At 38.2% G+C, this 18,555-nt stretch overlaps 1 protein-coding gene across 3 annotated transcripts in view; it reads right to left on the bottom strand.

Annotated features, from left to right (window-relative positions):
- The window catches only part of LOC132303161 (uncharacterized), an 87,723-nt gene that overhangs the window by 34,116 nt on the left and 35,052 nt on the right, over positions 1 to 18,555 (bottom strand). The gene's annotated exons all lie outside the window — the stretch shown is intronic.

Raw genomic sequence — 18,555 nt, 5'->3', positions numbered from 1 at the left:
CAATGTGCTTTGTCCTGTCATATTGAACTGGATTATGGGCAATGCTAATAACAGCCTTGTTGCCACAATACAACTTCATTGACTCACGAATAGGATAACCCAACTCAGCCAACATCGTTCGTAGCCATAACAACTCACAAACTCCATGTGCCATGGATCTGAACTCAGCCTCTACACTAGATCTACCTACTACAAACTATTTCTTGCTTCTCCATGAAACAATATTACCTCCAACAAATGTGCAATATCCTAAAGTAGATCGTCGATCTGCCACAGACCCTGCCCAATCAGCATCAGTATAGGCTTCAACACGCAAGTGGCCATGACGGCCAAACAATATCCCCTTACTAGGTGAACCCTTGAGGTAGCGAAGAACATGATAAGTTGCCTCAAGGTGAGGTATATGTGGAGCATGCATAAACTGACTAATCACACTAACAGCGTAGACAATATTTGGGCGCATAAGAGATAGGTAAATCAGTCTCCCAACCAATCACTGAAATCTCCCCACATCGTCTAATGCGTCTCCATCTACATCATTAAGCCTATGGTTCTGCTCTATAGAAATATCAATAGGTCTAGCTCTAAGCCTACCTGTTTCAACCAACAAATATAATACATACTTTCGTTCAGAAATGAACACCCCTTTCTTCGATATGCACACCTCGATGCCAAGAAAGTATCTCCATGATCCAAGGTCTTTAACCTCGAATTCTGTCCCCAAAAATGACTTCATTCGATGAATATCTTCTAGATCATTTCCAATGATAACAATATCATCAACTTATACAATAAGGGCAGTGGTGCAACCCTGGTGCTTCTTGATGATGAGAGTATGATCTGCCCGACTCTATGTGTACCATACTCTTTTCACAGCAGTGCTGAACCTCTCAAACCAAGCACGTGGCGACTACTTTAACCTATACAAGGCTTTATTTAGTTTGCACACTAAATTTTGACTATTGGCAAGCTTAAACCCTGGTGGCATAGTGTAAGGAGATATGATAGCCACGATTTATGGGATTTATGGGATGATTTACCATATTAACAGAGATTTGATTATGCCATAGAATATGCTAAAATATACTTTAGAATATATTGTGATTTGATTTAGATTTGATTTAGTTTCCTTTCTTGAAAATATGGGAGCATGTGCTCTATTTATCTATAAATACTAGAGCTGTGAATGAGTGATTTATCTCATTCAAGTCTTTAAATATTATTACATATCATTCAAGCCTTAACACAATTCTCTCATTTTTCTTCTTTTTATATTTCTACTCATGGTCTGAAGAGACATTGTTGATTCTTCCATCTACATGTTTATGGTATGAGGAAACATTGTTGATTCTTCCATCTACATGTTTATAGCTCTAGTATCATTCAAGCATTCTTTTTATGGTCTAAGGAGACATTGTTGATTCTTCCATTTACATGTTTTAAACATGTGTATGAAGGAAAATGGTCTGAGGAGACATTGTTGGTTGTTTACAGTCCGAGGAGACATGGTTGGTTGTTTATGGTCTAAGGAGACATTATTGATTGTTTATGGTGTGAGGAGACTTTTGTGAAATGGTCTAAGGAGACATTATTGGTTGTTTACGATCTGAGGAGATATGATTGGTTGTTTATGGTCTGAGGAGACATTGTTGATTGTTTATGGTCTGAGGAGACATTGTTGATTTGTTGATCGACACTTCATTTGAGAGAAGATCATCTTTGGTCAAATTTCCAATCCATTTGTCACAAGCGCTCAGCAACTTACAGACATTCTAATAAAGGGCGTCAGCAAGATTATGTTTGAGAATGCATTGTCCAAGTTGGGCATTTCAGATATCCATGCACCAACTTTAGGGGGAGTGTTAGCAGATATGATAACCACGATTTATGGGACGACTTACCATATTAGCAGAGATTTAATTATGCCATAGAATAGGCTAAAATATGCCATAGAATATGCTTTAGAATGTATTATGATTTGATTTAGATTTGATTTAGTTTCCTTTCTTGTACTATGGGCATGTGCTCTATTTATCTATAAATACTAGAACTGTGAATGAGTGATTTATCTCATTTAAATCTTTACATATTATTACATATCATTCAAGCCTTTACACAATTCTCTCATTTTTCTTCTTTTTATATTTCTACTTATAATCATATACACCTCTTCCTCCAAGTCACCATGAAGGATGTAACGGCCAATTCAAATTAGTTGCCAAAGAAAGAAGACACGTATAGAGTTCATATTGGCAACTAGAGCAAATGTTTCCAAATAATCAATCCCATGGGTCTAAGTGAAGCCCTTTGCAACTAACCGGGCTTCATATCTCTCAATTGTTTCGTCTGCATGATACTTTATTGTATAGACCCATTTGCAGTGTACTGGTTTCTTACCCCTAGGTAATGGAACAATATCCCAAGTACCATTCTTCTTAAGGGCCTTCATCTCTTCAAGCATGGCTTCCTTCCATAGAGTTGACTCAAAGAATCTGAAACACTAGAAGGAACAGATACAAAGGAGATACACGAAGTGAAAGCACGATATGTTGGAGATGAGGCATAATAGGATACAAAGTAAGATATGGGATGTTTCATACAACTACGAACACCCTTGCGATAGGCAATAAGGCCATCAAGATCAACAGGAATACTATTGGGAAAAGAATCAGGAGTATCAATGTCAATTGAGGAATTACTTGGATCGAGGGAGACTTCTTGGTCCCAAGGTGAGTCAATGACTTGTTTTTCCATCCTAGTGTAGACAATTGGCTGCTTTCCCTGCTGCAAATCATTAGCGGTAGGAGGACCAAACATAGGCACCTTAGTAAGAAGCTCCCCCTGAATGGGAACAGGCAAAGGAAGGGGGCATTCCCTCTGAATGGACGACGGATTCTCTACCTGTTCAGTAGTCTTCCCCTATAGAGAATCCCGAACAATGGAAAAAAAATAAAAAAAATAAAAAAAAAAAAAGGAACAGAGTCAAAGAATGTAACATCCATGGAGCCAAAGCGACGATGAGTGGTAAGGTTATAACACCGATACCCTTTCTAAGTGGAGGAGTATCCAAGAAAGACACATCGGATTGCCTTAGGGTCCATTTTGTCCTTGCGATGATGAATGAGAACATAACAAACACAACCAAACACTTTCGGAGGGACAGTGAACAAGGCAGTGTGATAGTGTAGGGCAGAGAAGGGGAATTGATAACCAAGAACCTTAGAAGGCATGCGATTGATAAGGAATGTAGCTGTTAAGGTTGCAGCACAATAACTTTTAGGCACTCCCATCCCAATTGGAGAGGTAATATGACAGTGTTTTCTTTTAGCTACATCGTTTGTTGTGGTGTATCAACACAGGAGGTTTAATGGACAACCCCGTTATCAGCAAAAAAAAAAAGGCAAGACCACCATACATAAACTCTCTTCCATTATCAGATCGAAGGATTTTGAGGGGACAACCAAACTGAGTACATATAATCCTATGAAAGGCTTTAAAAATGGAATGAACTTCATCTTTGGTTTTTGTAATACCCCTAATTTTCAGAGTATTTAACTTATTAATTTAATTGCATTTTAATTGTCTTATTTGGCTAATTGTTGATTATGTAATGGCTATTTCATTTAAATTGGTAAATTCGATTATGTTAGATTATTTAATGTTTACTTGTCATTATTTGTTTATGTGCAATTTGCTTGTTTAATTAATTAGTTTATTTTATTTTTACTTTTACTCATGGATTGGGCTTGGAGTTATTTGACCCAAAGAAATGGGTTTGGGCTTATTAGAGAAGGCCTAGTTAGGTTATATAGAATTATGGCCATGGGAAGGTGTATATATATATATATATATATTTATATGTGTAAGTGGTTAATATATATATATATCCACCTACTATATACTTATATATTTATATATAGTAGGTGGATATTGTTTTGGTAAGTTAATCTGTTTTGGGAATAATAATAATAATAGTAGTAATGGTATTAGTATTATTATTATTATTTTTAGGGTAAAATGCAAAAAAAAAACCCTAAACTATTAGGGTATTTTTAGGGTAAAATGCAAAAAAAAAACCCTAAACTATTAGGGTATTGCAACTAACCCCCTGAACTACAAACCCCCCCCCCCCCCCCCCCCCCCAAAAAAAAAAAAAAAAACCCTATGCATTTGTTGCAATTTACTCCGTAAGTCAACATTTTGGTACCAGAAATGCCAAAAGACCATTGTACCCTAAATAAAACAACACAGTTTAAGGCTAAGGAAATCTGTAGGCACCTGCCAACGAACCCAGAACCGGTGCCGACAAACCCAGTCCCTTTCCCGTATACATATATGCATATATGTATTTATATATATATATATATATCTTTTCCCGTATACAAATATGCATATATGTATTTATATATATATATATACGATGAACCCAGAAACGGAGCCGACGAACCCAGTCCCTTTCCCGTATACATATATGCATATATGTATATATATATATATATATATCTTTTCCCGTATGCATATATGTATTTACCTTACATATATATATATATATATATATATATATATATATATATACCTTACAATTGAGAAAGAAAGAGATTGGGTGAGAGTTTTAGAGAGGGATATTTGTACTGCGATCAAATCCATGCCTGCAACAAGAATTCTTGGTCGCCGAATATGTAGGCATGGCTGAAGCGGAGGGCAATTACGGCCATCACGGAGCAAAAGCGTCACGAACGAAGATATCGATTAGCTGAAAACTGGGTTTGATTCGCCAGAGATGGATCAAAGGTCTCTATTTCTAAACCCACTCCATCTCTCTAAATTAGCATCAAATAATTCCTCCCATTACTGAATCGATAAACCCTCTCTCTCTCTAAATAATTCCTCCAACTCCGGCGACGGCAAGAACTTCGAAGAGGTGGAAAATCATTCAACGGGAGATTTGCTTTTTGTTGACGAAATCCATAGACCTCCAATCCGACGCGAAAGATGTGGCAACGACCGTTGAAGCCTAGGGTTTGAAAAGCCATTTCCTGTAAAAGTAACTTCACTATATGATCAGGAAAAAAATTTTAAAAATCCACCATGTGTCTGTAATTCCGTTCCTTCAATCATCATAATCTTTTACAACAAACTCACATCCTGATTCAAATCAACCCTAAGATCATTGTTCTTCGCCAAACTCAAGACCGATTCCTTGCTTGTAATTTATAGATTCGTTCTCAGCGTATGATGTCGTCAATGGAAAAAGACAATGTCAATTACAAAAATCACCGTCAATGGAGAGAGACCCATAACGCACCAAATCCGATCAACCCCAATTTACAACCTGTTTTAAATTGGAACACATTTTGATATTCTGATGGTATTACTCTACACTTTTCCCTCATCTCTTCCAATTTCTTGTCAGATTTGTACGAGCATTATTGTCCATTAAAATTAATTCCTATATCAGGTGTCACACGCGCTCAAATTAGAGACGTTTTTGGCCGGATTATTGCCGGAGGGGGCAATCTGCAACAAATTTGACTAGTTCAGGGGGTTTTATGCATTTTTTGTAGTATAGGGGGTTGTTTGCATGTTTACCAATAGTTCAGGGGGGTTTTTTGCATTTTACCCTTATTTTTATCTTAGTTGGTCTTAGATTAGGATTTGTAGGTTACTATATATAGATGTGGTAGTCAGAAGAAGAGGGTTTTACATATACGTGAGTTACAAAAGAGAGAAGAGATCTAGAGAGAGAAAGAGAGAGAGAGAGAGAAAAGAGGAAGAAGAAGGTGACCAGAATAGCTTAGAGGTCGCTAGAACTAGAGAAGAAGGTCGGAGAGTTTATATAGTTGATTTTCAATCCGAAAATCATAAGGCAGGTTCATTATCTATCTCTTCCCCGTTGAATCTATGATCTCTCCATCCCATGCTAGACTTAAGGAATTAAATCAGAGAATTAAATGGATCAATTAATTGCTATGGATGAATTGAAATGAAGGATTTTATGTTTATATATGTTTATTCTTCAACTAGATGAATTCTTTGATTGATGCATAAAACTTGTTTTAAATTGTTGGATCTAGTGTATATTGGTTGTATAAATCATTGGTGATCACATGGGACTTAGAAACCATGTTTTAGAACCCGAATCGTGGATTTACAGGCCAAAAATGGACCTGCAGATTCTATCCAGCGACTCTGTGCTTGAGCACAAAGGGTTGTGCTCGAGCAATGGGGTTTGTGCTCGAGCATAGGGGGATTATGCTCGAGCTCTAGAAACTGTTTTCTCCAAAAGTTTTCCGAATGACCCCGTTTTAAGTGTAATTAATCCCAAACATGTTTATAAGTATTGAGTACAGTGATATAGGTCTAAAATATATATTTTGGTAATAAACCCTCATGTTTTGATGTTAGATGGAAAAGTTTAAATTAATTAAAAAAATATGATTTAATCTTTCGTATTATTTAATTTGTGTAATTAAATATAATTGTTGAATACATTATTATAATCCTTGTTGTTGATATACTTATGATCTACGAGCATGATACATGGCTGTAATTAGCCATGTAATTATTTGTTATCATTGTTAAATATGAGTAGTTAGTATTATGATTTTTAAATCATGCTTCTATCATATCTTTTGTTCTAGACTTGAACTATTATGGATTATAATTGTTGTGTTATTGATATATAACTATGATGAGATTTATTCTTGTATGTGATGTGATCATTGAGATAGCTAATAAGCTAAGCTTCTTGATATTTTATACCATTGTTAGATATGGTTTTGTTGGATTGATGTGTAGGTGGGCTGGCTATTAAGTCATGACACTCTACTTGTGTCGTTGTTAGATATGACATTTATTTATTAATGTTGTATATATATATATATGTGAGCCATGATAAAAGCTTGAGGTCTCGGGATCTATGGTTAGGACTGAGGCGTATATTGCCAGATTAGGAGATGTGTGTACCCTGGTAGAAGGGACCCTGTATATGTATGTATCGATTATGTAGCTATAGCATGAGTTTAGTTAAGGATGTATTAATTGTCGGTTCTCTGATCGGGTCATAGTAGAAGGAACTTGTTTGTGGGTCTGACCCACCATTTATTTTTCAGGTCCTCGGCAGTACCGGTCTTAGAGTTGTTCGTGCAGATCAGAGATCTCGTTCATCTTCACTCTTCCGTATTATTGATGTAGGATGTTATTTCAGATTTCTTTTATTTCTCAAACTTAGTAATTATTTATTAATTCAATTATGGGATTTTTATTAGGGGTCCTTGATATACGGATTCCCAAGTTGTACTTTGGAGGTTTATGAATTACTGGATTTAGTTGGACTATTGGTATCAAAGGTTTTATTAAGAATTTATTACTTAGTTTTCCTTTCAGCATTATTATTTATTTTATTATATTCCTCTTGTATTCTGTGTTCGTTTATTACCTGATTACCTGGCCATCCCACACTCGGAAATTCGGGGGTATCACAGTTTTCATAAGATAAAGCCAAGTATATCGACTAAAGTCATCAACAAACACAAAAAAGTAACGAAAACCAAGTAATGAAGTAGTAGATTCAGGACCCCACACATCAAAATGAACAAGTTGCAAAGGAGTTGTACCACTAACGATTTGCAACATAATAAGAAGTTGGCCTCGCGTTCAGCAAATACAAGTCATTGTCCTCACATCCACTTCCAATCGTCTTCCCCGTATCCAAGTCCTGAAACACACAATGAGGTGGAAAAAAGGTTACACTACAATTCAAGCCTTTTCTAATGTAACTGACAAAAAGGAGGTTATTGGTAAACTTTGGGACATGAAGAACAGAGGATAAGGTAAGATTAGGAGAGGAAGAAACAGTGCCCTTTCCTACAATGGAGGTGAAGGTGCCATCAGCCACTCTAACCTTATCCTTACCAGAACATAAACTGTATGAAGAAAAATCAGATAACAAACCAGTCATGTGATCAATGGCTCCTGAATCAAGGATCCAAGGAGGCCCACCAGATAATGTGAAAACTTGATGTGCCAAATGAGAGGTACCTGTCTGGGCGAAGTTAGAGGTGGAAATTGAGGCATTTTGAGCTAGTAGATTTCGAAAAGCAACAAGTTCAGCCCCGGACAAAGAACTCAGTGGCCCTGAGGAGACATGACGAGTAGAAGTAGTCTCACGCTCTGCAGTATGTGCCGTATATAACCCCTAAATGGACTAGGCCTTGGCCTAGCATTCGAATGTGCAGGAGCTGGAGTAGGGCGACCGTGTAGATTCTAGCATGTTTCCCTCGTATGGCGCCCACAGCGATCACACCTCAACTTGCTCTTGTCATCCTGCTTCCCTCCTTTTGGAGGATTGGGCTTGTTCCATTGTTGTGTGGCAAGAGAAAATCTCTCAGACAATGGTACTTCTAACTCAGGCTTAGTGTATACAGGTGCAAACATAGCCTTTATTCTACTCTCCTCAGCTTGGATATACGAAAACACATCTTTAACAAAAGTAGGGGTTGGATACCTGCCCAACACTTGTACCCTAGCATGCTCGTATCTCGGATGCAGACCACCCAAGAACTCATACATTCGATTCCTTTCTACCATAGCACAAAATGCTTTAACATCAGCTACACACACAGGTATGTAGTTTTGGTAGTGATCTAACTCTTCCTATTTACTACATATGTGTGGTAATATGTAGCAAGAGTTTGGTCTTCCTGCTTGAATCTTGAAATCTGTTGTTGGAGTTCATACAGTTTTGCAAAATTACTAACCGAGGAATACGTCTCTTCTACAGCCTGCCATAGCTGTTTTCACAAACAGAAACCCTTTGTTGATGTGTGGCTGCATTGACTGCAACCACCACCTCATAACTAGTGCATTATTTGTACTCCACTCTTTGAACTCAGGATCACTCTTGGAGGGATACATGACAGTCCCTTCAATATGGTCGATCATCCTACGACCAGTGATATGCATACGAGCAGATTGAGCCCACTCCATATTGTTCGTCTCATCCAACCTAACAGTCGTAATACGAAGGCCTGGATGGTGATCACCACTACCTCCTAATACTGGAGTCAAACTTGGGGAAGACCCAACTTCTTTTGAAGTCACATCTAAGCCAGACATTTTATCAAACAGTTTATGGGTATTAATCCTTAGAAACAAAAACAGCAACAAAATACGTAGAGAACCACCTCTCTAACATACAAAATTCAACTAGAAAGATTACCATCTTCTAAGATGCATAAAAAAACGACCACACAATCACCACACAAACCTAGAAAGCAACAAAGTAGACCATACCAGAATCGCTAATAATGAAGAAAAAGCCGTTGTTGCAGAACCTCGCAAACACGGAAAAAAACACCAATTGAGACTGCAATAGATCAAAAACAGGTCCAAAACCTACTTCCTTGCAAACAAATCCCATCTTGGAATCTCTTCAAAACCCTTCACACCCGCCAGGGTTTACACAAACTTGCCCTAGAGTTTTAACTACACACCTAGAGCTTTACAGACCATGCTCTGATACCATGTTGACTTTAAAAGATAATCAAATCAAAGAGTAAAGTATACGAAGAAGAAAAAGAGAATAAAGAGGATGAGAGAAAAAGATAAGAGAGATGGAGAAAGAGAGAAAGAATGAAAGAATACTTTAATCCTTTCACCACATTATATTTATAATAACAAGTTTCAGAAAGTACACATAAGCCCCAACATTATATAAGTAATAACAAATAAGCCCCTGACAACAGTATAAACAAGTCAACTTTGACCATAGGTCCTTAACCTTTTTTCTACAACTAAATGACTACCGAAAAATTCAATAGGACAAGTTTTCAAAGATTCTGGAATGTTATTGGTAATGATGTGTGTGCAACTGTCAAACATTTTTTTAATCATCCAAAGCTCTCCAAAGGTATGAACTCCTCATTTATTCCTATAGTCCCTAAGGAGAAGAAAGCTATTCAGGATATAGACTTTAGACCTATCTCTCTATGCAACACCACTACAAGATTGTCAACAAAACTATGGCAATAGACTGTCTCTCGTTATCCCTAATTTGGTGAGTTGTGAACAATCTGCTTTCATTAAGGGCAAAAGGATTCATGACAACATGATTATGGCTCAAGAGTTGATCAGAAGTTTTAATGGAGCTGCAAATCCCTCTCTAGCTATTAAAACTGATTTGAATAAGGCTTATGATTGAGTCTTGGCAGTTCTTATTTAATCTCCTTCAAACTTTTGGGTTTGGAATAGATGGATTTCTTGGGTGAAAGAATGTTTGGCAACCTCTTGGTTCTCCGTGCTTATTAATGGCTCATCTAAAGGCTTCTTTCAACCTGGTTGAGAGTTAAGGCAGGGTTGTCCATTAACACCTCTGCTTTTTACTCTTGTAACTGAATATCACCATTGGCTGAAGCTGAAGTTGGTGCTGGGACCCTGACCTATTTAAAGCCGTGAAAAGAATGACCTCTAACCTCTGTCACCTGTTGTATGCTGATGACTTACTTATGATTGCTAAAGCCGATATTTGCTCTGCTATGACTATTAAGAGAGTGCTTGCTGAGTTTGCAGTCTCTTCTGGATTGCAGCTGATTTGCAGAAGTCCACTATCTTTTTTTCCAACGCAATGAAAAGGAAACGAAGTCTGCCTAGGATTCTGCAGTTCAGAGAAGGTATTGCCTAAGTCCAAGGATAACATTTATCTGAAGTCATGTAGAAAGGTTCTTGAGGACTGTTAAAAGACTGTTGCAGTGGATCCTATGAATGCTGATGCTATTATTGGAGAAGAGAATGCTAGAGGGAAGTTTGAGGTTGCTCTTTCTAACGACAAAATTATTTTATATCAAAGGCAAGGACTACATGGATTAAGGATCGGGACAGATGCTCTAAATTATTTTTTCAGAAGATCAAGGAAAACAGATCTCGGAATAATCTCACTGTTTTAGAAAATGCAGATTGTGTGCTGGTCACAAACCCTGTAGGCATTCAAGAGATGTTTGTTAAACATTTCCAAGATTCATTTTCTAATGAATATGATGTCAGAGATCCTCCCAAGGCTGAGAATATCAGAAGAGTCCTTGGCCCTGAGGATGTTGCTCTTTTGGAGGCTAATGTTAGTAGGGATGAGATCAAAGCTACTTTATTCAGTATGGGAGCTGATAGAGCTCCTGGTCCTGATGGCTTCACAACAAGATTTTTTCCAACAATATTGGAGTATCGTGGGTAATTATCTTATTGCTGCTGTCCAGTATTTCTTCAATCATCCAGTGATGGGTAGAGGTCTGAACAGCAACTTTATTACTCGTATTCCTAAGAAGAAACAGGCTGTTAAGGTTGGTGATTTCAGACCTATATCTATATGCAATGTGGTGTATAAGGTAATCATAAAGATCCTACCAAATAGACTGGCTCTGGTTCTTGAAAAATTAGTGGGGAAGGAGCAGAATGCCTTCATCAAAGGCAGGAAAATTCAAGATAACATTAGCTTAGCTCAAGAATTGTTGAGAGGTTTTGGTGCTAAGCCTACTATAGCCTGGAAAGTGGACCTAAGAAAGGCTTATGACTCAGTTCAATGGTCTTTTCTTCTTCAACTTCTTCAGTTTTTTGAGTTTCGTTCTACGTGGATTGGTTGGGTTAAAGAATGTATTTCCTCTGTTTGGTTCTCTATCCTAGTCAATGGTAGTCCATTTGGGTTTTTCCAGCCTTCCAAAGGTCTCAAACAAGGATGTCCATTATCTCCCCATTTATTTACCCTTGTGACAGTACCTCTCAGGTGTGTTTGAAGCTAATATCAAGAAAGGGAATTTGGTGACCTCTGAAGCTGCGATTTCTATTTCTCACCAATTCTTTGCTGATGACCTTCTAGTGGTGGTTAGAGCTAACCTAATGACCTTCTAGTGGTGGTTAGAGCTAACCTAGCATCTGTTTTTGCTCTCAAGAAGATTATGAGGCATTTTGAATCTGTTTCTGGGCTCTCTGTGAGTAGGGAAAAATCAAAGATATTTCTGACTAGATTAGTGAAGAGGAAAGCTACTTTTCTAAGAATTCTGGGATGCAAGTTGGGGAATCTTCCTTTTACCTACCTGGGCCTGCCTATTTCTGATAAAGGGCTGAAAAGGTGGATTGTTTGAGTCTTATGGATCAGGTAGTGGCTGCTACTACTAGATGGAGTAGTTTGAATATCTCAATGGCGGGAAGGGTAGAGCTGGTGAGGGCGGTTATTATCTCTCTTGTTCACTATTGGACATCAGTTTATTCTATCCCAGCCTCTGTGGTTAACTTCATTGAGAGAATAATGAGGAATTTTATTTGGGGTCATGATGAGAACACTCATAAGCTTCATGGATTGAACTGGGGAAAGCTAGCTGCTCCAAAAGTGGAAGGAGGCTTTGGTGTGAGAAGAATTGGTGATGTGGACAGAGCCTCCAAATGTGTTTTGGCATGGGATTTTTTGTTGTCCAAAGATAGAATCTGGGTTTCTTGGTTTAAGAATTGTTATTTGAAGAGGTCCTCTTTCTGCCATGTCGTGCCAAGGGATTCTTACTCATCTATCTGGAAGATCATAGTATCTGTTAAAGATATTGTGCAACAGAATTGTAGATACAAAATTGGGGATGGCCAAAGTGTTCAAATATTTTTAGATCCTTGGTGTGGTGGCCAGTTTATGAATGAGAAGTTCCAGTCTTGAATTCTGAGCTCTCTCTCTAGGGACAAATGCATTACACTGAGTAAATTTATTGTGGGACAGCAGTGGGATGTGTCCAAGTTTGATGCAAATACTGATGACATTATTCAGTATGTCCAGGGGATTACAATTCATGGGGGGAGGGATCAATTGTTGTGGCAGTCTAGACAGTTTACTTTCAAGGAAGCTTGGGAGTCATGCAGAATGAGAAGACCTGAGGTATTCTGGTACTCCTTATGCTGGAGTGGTGGAAGGCCTAGATGGTCTACTCACACTGCCCTAGTTTTGTTTGATGCTGTCTTAACTAACTCCTGTCTACAGAGGAGAGGGATTTCTCTGGCGTCTATGTGTTTTGTGTGTAAAAATCATGTGAAGACCACTGATCATCTATTTTGCTGTTGTGACTATGCTTGGCATATTTGGTCTAATTTGTCTGGTCTATTCAAATGCTCCATTCAGAGATGTGACTCAATACTGGACTTGGCACAGTTTTTCTTTCACAATTTTTCAGAGAGCTGCAGAAACAAATTGTTCAGACTGCTATTTACAGCTACTTTATACTTCCTTTGGTGTGAGAGGAATGGTAGATTGCATAGTGACAGATTCAAGCAACCTTGGGAATTAGTGAAATGTATAGTTTGGGAAGTGCTGGATATCTTTGGGGTATGCCTCCAGGATATTAGTTGATATTTTTGTTGAGATGGTTCTTTGTGTGTTGAGTTAGGGTAAGCCCTCTCTCTTCACCTTTTCCTTTTTCTCATTGTCTTTTTGCTCCCTGTTGTTAGGGGTTTGTTTTTTGGTGTGAGGGTATGCCCTCTCCTATTCATATATACCAAATTGTTTATTTATTTATCAAACTTTCCTCCATTTAGGAAAAAAAAAAAAAAAAAGAAGTCGCGCTCAATCTCGCACATGCAAGGAAACGTGTTGAAATGAATCACCCAAATGATAAGTTCACACAAAAAGACTTCATTCATGATAGCCTTGAAGAGATTGTTAAATTTCATGATTCATTCACTTTCATTGTGTCAAATAGGGATGTCAGGTGCCATAGTAATTTTTGGGAGATAATTTCGACACTTTTAGGAGCAAATTTAAATTTTTCTTTTGCATGTTGTCCACTAACTGGTAGGAAATTTGAGGTTATTAAGCAAGGTCTAGGAAAATTGGTAAGTTTCCTTGTTAGAGTGTACCTAGACACTTGGAACTTGCTATTGCCTATAATGGAGTATGCTTGTACTAATTTGAGAAATCAATTTACCAAAAGTTGTTCTTTCAAATTATTAATAGTCCATTTCCATGCCAGTCCATTGATCAGGTTCCTTCACCTTCATATATATATTTTGATGTAGAATAGTTGGCTCATGAGTATATGAGCATACATGATCACCGCAAATAAGGGAGGCTGAAACGGTAAGGAGATCTGGTGTAGTTGCCAACAATAGAAGATATTATTCTCCATTGCAAGATTTAAGGAGGATTCAGAAAATAATTAAGAGGATTTGATGTAGTTGCCAACAATAGAAGATATTATTCTCCATTATAAGATTTAAGGACGATTCTGCTCTATCAAATCTCAGATTTCCCTTTTACAGCATATGCTCTTTTTTTTCCTAGTTACTCTTATATATATATATATATATATATATATATATATATATATAATAAGTACGGTTGTACTAGAAAGCATTCAAAAGGGGAACGCGGCCCAAAAAGGCAAAAACAACACAAAAGCCACAAGGGACCTAAAGACCCAAGGAACTTTAAAAACCAACTATCTCCTCTATAGATGTACAATATCTACCCATAACCCAACAAAAGAGTGCTAATGAAAATAGATTTTAAATTTCCAATCGAAGATTCCTCTCCTTCAAAGGATCTTTCGTTCCTCTCCCTCCAAGTGCACCACCAAAGGCATAAGGGTGCCACCCTCCAAAAGTCACGGGTGTGGGATCCCACATAGCACCCTCCCACATATCAATCAAGCCTCTCGCGGACCTAGGCATGACTGATGACCCACTGAACTCCAAAGAGACCAAACAAAAGACTCCAACAATTGTGAGCCTCAGGACAATGCAAAAGAAGATGATCAACAGACTCTCCATTGCACTTACACATGCAGCACCAATTAGATCTATCTTATCCTCCTCAGGTGTGAAATCTTAGGATCTATTAGAATTTGTGTCTCAAATTCCTATTCTAATTATATTTCTATTTAAGAAGTTGTATTCTCTTTGGTAATTTCTAGTTTGGCAAGTTTTGGCATCTAAGAAATCGTAATCCTTGTCCAACAAGGAATTGGGTTTGGAACTCTATAAATAGATACATAGGCTTTAGGTTGAGGCTTATGAGATTGAGAGATGTAGTCTCATGAGGGAGTTGATGGGTAGAGGTAGTATGCGGGTTGGTAGAGTAGGAAAAATACCGATGACGCTGGTAGCAAGGAGATAGGCTCGTGGAGTGGTACATGGTGAAAAAACATGTACGTGGTGTTGGTACTCTATTGTTGTAATATCTCTACGAATCATAGTGGAATCTCTTCTCATCCATGGAAGTAAGCCGGTTTCCGCTGAACCATGTATATCTTGTGTTTGTGTGTGATTGCTTTGTTGGCTTTAATTAGATCTTTGTGTTCCTACATTTCCGCTGCCCCAACAAGATCTTATTAGGTCTTTTAACCATGCTTAGTGACTTTTAATCATGATTAGTGACATTTAATCGTGCTTAGTGAGTTAATTGCTTTTATTGGGGCATCAATGTGATTAAACTTGTAAGGAAGAGTTTTGGAATTTTGTGAAAGTTGGCTGGTGGATCCAAGTGGCAGTCTTTAATAACTTAGTTGACACTTGTTTCCCTCATGCCACCACAGGACATGTTTTGTTCCTAGCTATCACACATGTTGCTGCTTTCTCTTCTATTTCATGAAAACACTTGAACCAAGACAGAAAGGAAAACAGCAGAGGGGAAAGCAAGAGAGCTCCATCAGTGAGGGTTTAGTGAGAGAAAGAAGGAAGGAAAGGAAGAAGAGGAATAGGGGCTGAATTGTACAATTCATCATCAAATCTTCTTCATCTTCATTTTGTCATCCACGGGTAGGGTTTTATAGCTTGAGTTGCTTGGAGTGGTTTTATTCCTAAATTCCTTGGTTGAGCCATGAAAGTATCTGTTTTAAATTGCTACATGTGTTTTGCCCAAATTGATAATCAACTCATGTTATTGTTCATCCTTACTTGAGACCCTTGTTCCATTTTTGTTGAGAAACAATTATGTCCTTTGTATATATGTGTTTTAGTATACAAATGTTAAATATTTTCAGTGAAACTTGCTTCCTTGTGCCTTTAAACCTCTTTGAAGCTCCTGTTATGGTCTATTCCTACTGCAATGTTAGCTCACCCTAACATTTCAGGTACCAAGGAGCCATTGGAGAACTCTGGAGTTGCTAGACTTGATTTGTTTGGAGATGGTCCTGTTTTGTGCACTTAAAGTGTTTGATGAAATGCCATGCACGTGTTGGTTGAGTATCTTGAGATAGTTGGGGTTGGATTTGTACCAGATATTATAACGCATGTTTCCTATGTAATTGACTTGTGTTCTGCGGTGGGTTGTATGTGGAATTATATGTTGGAATGCAGGCAGTTATGGGCATAACAAGAGAACTGAGAATAGGACGGTCAACTGTTGTAGTGCGTAGAGTCAATTATATCCGCATTCCAGTAGCCTTTGTCCCTCAGTTTTGTTTCCACTTGTAGCTGTTGCACCCATTGTACACTTTAGACCTATTTTATTCACTGCCTATGGTTTTGGGTCTTGACAAAAGAGGTATCAGAGCTGTTACCCAGCCGGAAATGTGGTGGTAGTGACGATGTAGACGGGTGTGAGTGGGTGAGTGAATAGCACTGGCTAGCTACCAATTGTAGACGGGTCTGCGTGGGCGGAGGACGTGCATTGGCTAGCTACCGCAAGGGATTATACTGAGTAGCAGGTGGCGGACATTGGCTTGCTACCACAACGTTTACAAAGTGTGTAGGCAGGTGACTGGCACTGGCTAGCTACCGCAACGGCTTACAGGTCACGCTATCTCACATCGCCTGGGGATGGTAGAGGCAAGGGCCATATGTGTACGAAACAAGTTCAGTTCTAAATTTTGTGGACGAAATTTATTTAAGGGGAGGAGGATGTGATATCTTAGGATTTTATTAGGTCTTTTAATCGTGCTTAGTGATTCTTAGTTGTGCTTGGTGACTTTTAATCATGATTGGGGACTTTTAACCATGATTGGTGACTTTTAATTACACTTAGTGACTTTAAATAGTGCTTAGTGACATTTAATTGTGCTTAGTGAGTTAACTGCTTTTATTGGGCCATTAGTGTGATTAAACTTGTTAGTCAGGGAGAGTTTTGGAATTTCGCGAAAGTTGGCGGGTGGGATCCAAGTGGCAGCCTTTTCACACCTGTTTCCCTCATGCCACCATAGGACACGTTTTGTTCACAGCTATTTCACTTGTTGCTGCCTTCTCTTCTATTAGATGAACACGTGAACCAAGACAGGAAAGAAAACAGCAAAGGGGAACGCAATAGAGCTCCAGCAGTGGGGGTTTAGTGAGAGAAAGAAGAAGGAAAGGAAAGGAATAAGAGGAATAGAGGCTTAATTGTACAATTCATCATCAAATCTTCTTCATCTTCATTTTGTCATCCATGGATAGGGTTCTCTATAGCTTGAGTTGCTTAGAGTGGTTTAATTCCTAAATTCCTTGGTTGAGCCATAAAAGTATCTGTTTTAAATTGCGCTACATGTGTTTTGCCCAAATTGATCATCAACTCATGTTGTTGTTCATCCTTTCTTGAGGCCCTTGTTCCATTTTTGTTGAGAAACAATTATGTCTTTTGTATATATATGTTTTATTATACAAATGTTAAATATTATCTGTGAAACTTACTTCCATGTGCCTTTAAACCTCTTTGAAGCTCCTGTTATGGTCTATTCCTACTGGGATGTTAGCTCACCTATCATTTTCAGGTACCAAGGAGCCATTGGAGAACTCTGTAGTTGCTAGACTTGATTTTATTGGAGATGGTCCTGTTTTGTGTACTTAAAATGTTTGATGAAATGCCATCCTTTCTTGAGGCCCTTGTTCCATTTTTTGTTGAGAAACAATTATGTCTTTTGTATATATATGTTTTATTAGACAAATGTTAAATATTTTCTGTGAAACTTACTTCCATGTGCCTTTAAACCTCTTTGAAGCTCCTGTTATGGTCTATTCCTACTGGGATGTTAGCTCACCCTATCATTTTCAGGTACCAAGGAGCCATTGGAGAACTCTGGAGTTGCTAGACTTGATTTTTTTGGAAATGGTCCTGTTTTGTGTACTTAAAATGTTTGCTGAAATGCCATGTACATGTTGTTCGATTATCTTGAGGTAGTTGGGGTTGGATTTGTATCAGATATTATAAGGCATGTTTCCTATGTGATTGACTTGTGTCCTGTGATGGGTTGTGTGTGGAATTATATGTTGAAATGCAGGCTATTATGGGCATAATAAGAGAACTGAGAATAGGACAGTCCATTGTTGTAGTGCGTAGAGTCAATTATATCTTCATTCCAGTAGCCTTTGTTCCTCGGTTTTGTTCTCCACTTGTAGCTGATGTGCACCCATTGTACGCTATAAACCTCAGTTTACTCGGGTTTTGGGTCGTGACATCAGGTTTATCAAGTGTTGGAATCTTTCCCCAAACCACAGTTCATGCAAAAAAAAAAGGCCACCTTGAGAGGGGCCTTAGAGCACCATACCGCCTTCCACGGGAATGCATGCCCTGGAAGATCAGAAAGGCATCGAAACAAAGAAATCACATCAAATTTTCCCCGAGGAGAA

The sequence above is a fragment of the Cornus florida genome, unplaced genomic scaffold (assembly GCF_030987335.1).
Source record: "Cornus florida cultivar Cherokee Brave unplaced genomic scaffold, ASM3098733v1 CherokeeBrave_3.0.0_Hap2_Chr04, whole genome shotgun sequence".
NCBI lineage: Eukaryota > Viridiplantae > Streptophyta > Magnoliopsida > Cornales > Cornaceae > Cornus > Cornus florida.
This window is presented reverse-complemented; position numbering and strand designations above follow the sequence as displayed.